Consider the following 9139-nt stretch of genomic DNA (forward strand, 5'->3'; position numbering starts at 1 on the left):
ACACACTTACCCAGTATAGCAACCAGAATATTTTAACAGCATATCTATATCTACCCAAAGAGGCAACAGTTGACAACAATAGTTCATGACAAATCCTAACTTAGCCAAAGATAACATATTTTCAATACTCCTTTTAAGTGGAGCGAAGATATCATAGCAGCCCCACTTGTTTATGATGCTAAAAAATGGACCACAAGGTAGACTTTTTGTCAATGCATCAACTAGCTTATTCAAACTTTTTGTGAATGAAGTTTGAATTTCATGGTTCTGAACCTTCTTACGAATATAATGGCAATCAATCTCAATATGTTTTGTTCATTCATGGAAGATTGGATTTGTGGTTATGTGAATAACAACTTGATTATCACAATACATAGAAATTGAAGATTTAATTGAAATACCTAAACCAGTTAACACCATTCTTGTCCATGTGATTTCACTTGCTTTTAAAGCCATAGCCTGATATTTTGCTTCTGCACTAGACCATGAAACCACATTTTGCTTTTTAATTTATTAAGAAACCATGTTTCCTCCTACAAAAACACAGAAGCTTATAGTGGATCTTCTATCTTGAACATCTCCTGCCCAATCTACATAAGAGTATCCAACTATATTACAATGCCCAATTTTCTTATACCATAAACCTTCACTAGGAGACCTTTTAAGATATTTCAAAATCCTTTCAATAGCTTTTAGATCACTATGTGTGGGAGCATGCATGACTTGACTTGCTTGGTTAACGGTATATGTTATGCCAGGAAGAGATACAATGAGATAAATAAGCCTTTCTACCGGACGTTGATATCTGTCCTTGTCCTCTATAGGCTCCCCCTTAAGCCTTTCTGCCTTATATCCTGTTTTACATGGAGTTTCAACAACTTTGACTCCAAGCTTGCCTGTTTCTTTAAGAATATCTAGAGTATATTTTCTTTGTGATAGAAAAATGTCATTTTTCAAATACGCAACTTCAATCCCAAGAAAATATTTTAGCCTTATCAAGTCTTTGATATCAAAAACTTTGTGTAGATATTTTTTAGTTTTGGCAATCTTCCCACCATGATTTCATGTTATAATTATGTCATCTATATAGATCAAGATCACAATGACATTGAGTCCATCCCTTTTGATAAATAGAGTGTTGTCATTAATGCTTCTAGAAAATCTCTTTTTTCAAGAGCAGAGCTTAATTTTGAATACCACACCTGCGGTGACTGTTTTAGACCATAGATGACCTTTTTTAACTTACATATTGCATTGGGTTTTCCTTCATCAAGGCTAAGAGGTAACTCTATATATACTTCCTCTTCAAGCTCTCCTTGAAGAAAAGCATTTTTAACATCAAGTTGAAACATATCTCATTTAGGATTACAAGTTACAGAAATAAGAATTCTAAGAGTGTTCATTTTTGCTACAGGACCAAATGTCTCGGTATAGTCAATTCCGTGAGTTTTGGTATATCCTTTAGCAACCAGACGGGCTTTGAACATTTCAACAGTCCCATCACTCTTATATTTGATTTTATAAACTCATTGACATCCTATAATTTTTTGTCTAGAAGGTTGTAAAATGCCCTCCCAAGTTTGATTTTTATGAAGAGCATCGATCTCCTTTCATGACTCTAACCCAAATCTTCTGAGTTTTGGCTTTTTGAAATGAAGTAGGCTTACGTTCAACATACTCTATTGACAACTTATCATAAGATATATATTTTTTCAAAGGATGGGTGACAAAATATGTAATAAAATCTTGAAATCGAGTGGGAGGCCTTGAAGTGCGTTTAAACCTTTGAGGAAGAAGTTCATGAACATAGACATGATCGACTTCTTGATTAGATTAAGTAATCTCATGAGAATCTTTAGATGGCCTATGTATAGTAACAAGATAATCTATACTTTCCAAGTTGGGTAAAATTGGGTTTCTTTGATCTATTTCATTTTCACCATTTTATTGTGAAAAATAGGGCTTTTTTCATTGAAACTGAAGTCCTTTAAAATAAGCATTTTTGAATTTTCAACATCAAAACATTTATATCCTTTTTGAGTCAAATTAGCTGAGAAACATACATTTCTTAGCACGAGGGCTAAGTTTATCTTGCTGGAAAGGAAAAATCCAAACAAAAACATCACATCCAAAAGTATGTAAATGTTTCATTTTGATTTTTCTTCTTTTTAAAATTTCTAGAGGAGACTTTTCTTGAAGATTTTTAGAAAGTAACCTATTTATTGAGTAGCAGGCTATCAAAATGGCTTCATTCAAATTTTTTTTTGGGACATTACTTTGAATCATAATAGCACTTGTGACTTCTAGAAGATATCAATTTTTTCTTTCTGCGACCCTGTTTCTCAATTGACACCCGATAAGCCTCTCGATCTCTATTTTTGTTTATCAAATTTTCTATTTTTTCAATGAGAAACCAGCAATTTTCATGGATATGACCAATTTTTTTATAGTGTGAACATTTAACTCCTTTTTCATGATTTTTGTTGTTTGAAATTTGCTGCCTTTGTTCACTCTTGCTTGAAAAAGTTGTCATAAAAGCACTTTTTTCAGACGTTTCAGAGATATTAGAATTATCTTCAGAATTCATTACATGCCTCCAAGTTTCTTCTCTCATAATTAATGAGCACACCAAGTTTAATGAGGGTAAAGATTGAGTCATGAGAATTTGGCTTCTCAAATTCTCATATTCGGGTCCCAAACCGGCTAACATTTGAAAAATCTGTTCTCGTTCTTTTTATTTTTTAGCGCCTAAAGGATTACTAAAACTTATGGTGTATGAGTCCAACTCGTCCCACAGACTTTTGATTTTTGCATAAAATTCACTGAACGCGGTCTGACTGTTTTTCTTAAGACGGCATAATTCTTGAGTTATCCATAATATTCTTGCTATATTCTTTTAGTAGCCTCCTATATTTCTTCAGTAGTATTTAAAAACAAAAAATCATTGGCAATCTTAGGATCCATGGAATTAAGCATTCATGACATTACGAGATGGTTATTTGATTCACATTCTTTGTACGCTGGGTCACTTAAATCTGGTTTAGGTTATTTACCAGTCACGTAACCCAACTTTATTTTGTTTTAAGGAATAAAGTATCAACTTTAGACCATTGCAAATAATTGAAACTATTTAGAGGCACACGTGATTTTGAGGTTCAGGCTAACTTGTTCTTAAACCATCATTTTTTGTGTATTGTTGGAGTCTCCCCCGGTCTGACTTTCACCATTGTTTGTCCCATCTGCCATGATTGAAACGAACACTTAAAGCTTTTAGCAACCTGGCTTTGATACGATGTTAGAAGTTGAGTACTCAAAGAACACCTCACAAACAAGACCAAGTATTTACGTAGTTCGATCTCATGAGACCTACATCCACGATAACTAAGCTACTCTCTCTTTCTCTGTTTCTTATATCAACCAACAAGAGATACTGAGGATATATATGGGTGAGCCTTTCCCATGAGATAGGCTTTACAAACAGGAAATACAAAAAAATATTAAAAGGATATCAATATTAACAAGATATATACGTACCAGTATAGCAACCAAAATATTTTAACAGCATATCTATATCCACCCAAAGAGGCATAACATAACAGATCCTGGCTTAACCAAAGATAAAGATAACGTATTTTCAACAATGTGACTTCCCATTTAGCAAACAGTAACGAAGGGTAAAGCAAAGCCCACCGCCCGGATGAACAAATGTTTTTTTTTTCCTTTTGGAAACTGTGCTACCTAGCTATTCTGACTGACTCTATTTCTTTGATCTTTCCGTTTGAAGGTTAGGTGGTCGGCATGCATGATACACCCCATCAGAAAATTAATAAACGCCGTTAGATCATACATGGATCGAATAAAGACGAAGGGATGATGTTTCTTAATTGGAGAGGGCCTTATTGGAGGAACCCATTGGTGCCGCTGATCTGTGTCTACTGAGGAGTTCTCTAGCGAGTGCTTGAAGCTCACCTCCGGCCGTTTGGTCCAATTGGTTCCGGCTGCTGCGATGAGCAATTTCAGCTTGCTGATGCTGTTGCTGACACTGAGACCACACGGGGTCAAAGAAATTAGATAGATCGAAGTTGGTGAAGTTTGGGGTCGGTGGGAGCTCTGCAACTGTTGGTGCCTGAGGTGGTGGCACTTCAGGTGGTGGTGTGAGCTCTAGGGTTGAGTGATGGGCTTGAATGGACTCCAATTCCGCCTGCAGATTCACCACCTGTAGTTTTTTTTAACATCACCAACAAATCCTTTGGTATGAGAAATCAAGAAAGAAACTGACCTTCAAAACAATGGATTGGAAGAAAAGAAAGTGAGGATGGAAGGGGTACCTGCTGTTGGAGGAAGAAGATGTGGGCGACGCAACCGTAGATGGGGTCGCGGAGACGCGCTTGAGCCTCGTAGCAGATGGTGACGACGGCGTCGAGGCGTTTGTGTGGTGGGATGTGGAGGAGGAGCTTGGACACGTTGCTTGCGCCGAATACCTTGTGGACTGCTGCGAAGTGGGCGGCGCCCTGCTCCGAGTCGAAGTATGGCGCAAATATGCATGCGTTCACGCACTTGCGCCTCAAGAACTTGCAGGCTCCACACGGCCCACCTTCTCCTCCCCCTCCCCTTCCCCCTCCCCCTCCTCCGATACTGCCGCTCATTGTGCAAAGGAAAAAGCAATCTCTCTCTCTCTCTCTCTCTCTCTCTTCGGTTGCCGGACTGCGGAAGAACTCAACCTTGTAGAAAAGGTGGTTTTGTAGGGAGGGGTTGGAAGGTGAGGGAGCTCTCTCTCCGTGCGGACCAGCTGGATTTGGGACGCGGTGTTCCCCCTCGACGAGTCGATGGCTCGACGTGCTGTCGCTCTTACCAAAGCTTACCTGCTTCTTTACATTAATGGATTATTCTATTTGTTGTTTTTTTATATTAACATAATATGTCTTTTTTTTTTTTTATAACATCTTGAAAAGATAAAAAGAAATAGAAGTCAACATATACCAGTACCAAATTTTACATAAATGATGGTTACTAATATTACCAAAGACGTTTATATATATATATATCAAGAGTTTCAATAGTAAAATTTTGGATGTGGTTAGAACAATTTGAATTGGAAGATTAAGAGATGGGATCAAGTCAGAGTGTGTCCGTCAGAGCACCTCTGGATGCCGTTGATCTCAAGATGAATGGCATCCAGAACCCGTACGAGTGGGATGCTGATCATCACTTGGATGAGCCCCCCTCTTTTTTCCAATGTAACTTCCATATTTTTCAAGGACGGCATTGAAATGGTTTAAGGCCCTGTTTGGAAATTAGTAGCTGGGATAGAAAGTGGGAACTGCCAGATCCTGGATTTGGCAGCTACCACCTGGTGGTAGCTGTGGATTATATTCTTTAGTGTAAATCAGTGTTGTGAGGCGTAAGCCTCAGTACTTGAAGCGTACCCCTCACAGGCGAGGTGCACGCTTAAGGTACTGAGGCGCACACTGAGTACCTGAAGCGTCGGCGCCTCCTCTGATCTGTGGCTAAAACCGAAAACAATTACACAATGAGCAGAGGAGGATATTCCGGCGAGATTTATGGTGGAATTTCTTCTTTTCGGGGCCTGAAATTGGATTTACTCGCAAGGAAAAAAGAAAAAGCTTCCAGCGAGTTTAACGGACTGAGTTCTTCCAACCATTGTCGTAACCTGCACAGAGTCACAAACCCGTCGAGAAGCAGAGCTGATACCCTCTGACGAGGTTTTCGGCGAGGGGCGGGGGGACTTCTTCTCTCCGCAACCAGAATTGAGACCTACTCTCTTGATCATGAAGCTTACGCTTCAACGCCTCGAGGCTTACGCCTCATTTCATAACATGTTCAACGCCTCGCTTCGCCTCATCGCATTTAACAACCTTGGTGTAAATGCAATGGTGAGAGGACCTCACTTCCCATCTTAGCTACCAGTTTTCAAATGACCACGACACCGTAGTTTGACAAAGTTTTTTGCCAAAATGAGTTAACTCCAATCCCAACTCCTAGTTTCCAAACAGGGCTTAAAATGAACGGCTCACAACGAACTTGTTCACGGTGCTCAGTTCCAGCTGGCTTTCCTTTCTTCCTTTCAGGGGTGTTTGGGTGCACCCACTTACCCAGATAAATCGGATAAACTGGGAAATTGCATTGTGATCTGTATTAGAACATCTCACCTTCTCCCGTTCATCTGGATAAGTGGTTGCATCCAAACATCATCTTCGAGTGTTTAGATAAAAAATAAAATGACGTTAGCTCTGTGAGTCACTGATATCAGCTGCGTTCTGAACAATTTTCACCCTATCTTGAGTCACCCAAATTGATTGTACCAACCTAACTCAGCCGTCAGTTAGGCCCAGATGCAGATCCAACCCATTGACAGCCTTGTTATCTTCATGAGCTCAAGCACAGACTTGTTAACTTGACTGGATCAGGTGCAATCGCATTGCACATTTGTGATGTGCCGTTTCATCTGAGCACCCTTCACTTTCTCATACAACCTATCAGCTGTGGGGCCCAACAGCAGATGGTGGGTAGGGATGGCAGTGGGGCGGGGCGGGGGACAAGGTCTCCACCCCCACCCCGCCTCAAAAATTTATCCTCCACCCCCGCCCCGCCTCCGCGGCGGGGATGGATTTTATCCTCCATCCCCGTTTCATGTCCTCCATCCCCGGTTCAAACGGGGATGAAGCGGGGCAGGGATATTGCGGGGAAAAGTGGTCGGGGCAGGGATGAGGCGGGGTGGGGAAAAGTGCACGTCCATCCCCACCTCCACCCCCGGACGGGGATGGATTTTAACCTTCGTCCCCGCCTCCATCCCCGTTTCATACCCTTCATCCCCGGTCCAAACGTGGCGAGGCGCGGCGGGGCCCCTCTTTCCCCCGGTCCACTGCCATCCCTAATGGTGAGTGATAAATATTGTGAGATTTATGATAATCTTGCGATAATATCATGAGAAATTGCCTGAAAGTTTAAAATGGCAATTTCTTGCGAGATTTTCAAAATATCGTGAGATTATTAAAAAAAACATAAAATGCCGTGATTTAAACACGATATTTACGTTTTAAATGTCTATTTATCATGAAAAAATCATGTATTTTTATTTTTAAATACATTTTATTAATATTTTCTTATAAAAAATAAATTTTATATTTTTATTGCCGAGATTTTGCTGAAAAAAACATGAGATTTATGAAACTTTTTTTCAATTTCTCACGAGTTTTTGAAAAACGAGAAATTGCCGATAAAAACGTTTGTCATTATGTGTGGGTGTTTGGGTGCAGCAGAACATTTAAAATGTGAAATAGGATTTCACCTGTTTTTTTTCCCTAACTACCGGTGAAACCGAAGAAGCTGGGGGAAGCCAAACATACATCTCAGCCACGTGAGTCAGGGATGGTCGTAGGCCCCCCCTACTCGGGGCTTTTCTTACTTTTGAGAGGGTTTTTCGTCATAAAAAAAAACGTGAAGTCAGAAAATTCCGAAACGAAAAAAAAAAGAGAACCCGGTACGGTACAAGATGTCGAAATAGGTGTCACATGCGGTTCGTGTCTTTCTCTTGCCACGTCGATGGTATACGTAAACGGATAAGCCGAGATGATGTCACTGTGGCGGACCCCACGCACTGCTTCTTTTAAAAGTCAATGATCACCAGTTGTATATAATTTTTTTTTTTTACCGTCTGATAAGAATACGAAACCATGCGATCTTTCTTATCCCTGTAATTAAAGGTTGGAAACTGCGCTTGACCGCGTCGTCCGGCTCTTGTCTGGTCAGTGTTTGAGAAGAGGAAACCAAGGAAGTAAAGCTTCCTTTGTTTGACCGGGTACCTGTTGTCCCTAGACGTTCACAAGTCACACCAATCACCAGTTGCTTCGGTGGACAGCCCTCGTTCCCTTGCAAGCAGACAAGTATAACCCTCTTGTTTAAGAAGAGTAGTTGGGTTTTCATACTAACCACCCTGAATCAAATCCCAAGATTGCATTTTGGCAACATTATAAACTTTATAAGCTATGTGAGAGATTATATAATGGCAATGAAATCTGTGTCGGTGGTTCTAAAGGGATCGATTGGTATATGGAGCAGGGTATGGTTTGTGAAATTTCATACCAGACCTGGGCCTGACTCGAGTTTTGGCTAAGACCCATGATTTTTCAATGTAAAAATAACAAGAAATAATATTTTACAAGGTATATATTGACCAGGTCTAGTTCATATAATTCTTATAGAGTCCGGATATGGTTTTCCATATGACAGACCCAATAGAATCTTGTTTCAGACCTGCAACTCACATTTTTAGTTGGATCCTGGTTTAAACCCACCTGGGTCCGAACCAGATCCGATCGGTCGACACCCTTAGGTGGGACCCGAGTGCCATTGACCTACCCTACAGGTAGGGATGGCAGTGGACCGGGGGAAAGAGGGGCCCCGCCCCGCCTCGCCCCGTTTGGACCGGGGATGAAGGGTATGAAACGGGGATGGAGGCGGGGACGAAGGTTAAAATCCATCCCCGTCCGGGGATGGAGGCGGGGATGGATGCACACTTTTCCCCGCCCCACCCCGTCCCCGCCTCATCCCCGCCCCAACCACTTTTCCGAGCAATATCCCCGCCCCGCCCCGCCTCATCCCCGTTAATTTGAACCGGGGATGGAGGACATGAAACGGGGATGAAGGCGGGGGTGGAGGATAAAATCCATCCCCGCCGGGGATGGAGGCGGGGGTGGAGGATAAAATCTTGAGGCGGGGCGGGGGTGGAGACCTTGTCCCCCGCCCCGCCCCACCCCACCCCACTGCCATCCCTACCTACAGGCCGAGTTGGGTAATAATAACATGATGCAAGCTGGAATGGAACAGCGTGTTGGGATGTGCTGTTTATGTAGTAGTTCCAGGCGGTACCCACTCGTGTGGACAATGCATGGGATTCAGAAACACTTTTCGTATGGTCTTTTTTTAAGTATCTGGGATAAATTATGCGTGCAATGTTGTTGTTGGATATATTTCCATTAGTTAAATACTTGGCTCAAGATAGAGAGCCTTTCGTTAACTCTACACTCTAGTGGAAGATGCATGGCCCTTGTGGAAGAAGCATGGCTTGTAAGGGAGTTGACACGACATGTTCATTCATATAGAAAAAGTGAGATGAAAT

General features: G+C 41.4%; 1 pseudogene; it reads right to left on the reverse strand.

The window, feature by feature from the left end:
* Positions 1-3880: 3880 nt before the first annotated feature.
* LOC149829487 (LOB domain-containing protein 30 pseudogene) lies at positions 3881-4646 on the reverse strand (annotated as a pseudogene).
* Between the last annotated feature and the right edge of the window lie 4493 nt (positions 4647-9139).

The sequence above is a fragment of the Nuphar pumila genome, chromosome 8 (genome assembly GCF_984573655.1).
Source record: "Nuphar pumila chromosome 8, dmNupPumi1.hap1.1, whole genome shotgun sequence".
In the NCBI taxonomy this organism is placed as follows: domain Eukaryota; kingdom Viridiplantae; phylum Streptophyta; class Magnoliopsida; order Nymphaeales; family Nymphaeaceae; genus Nuphar; species Nuphar pumila.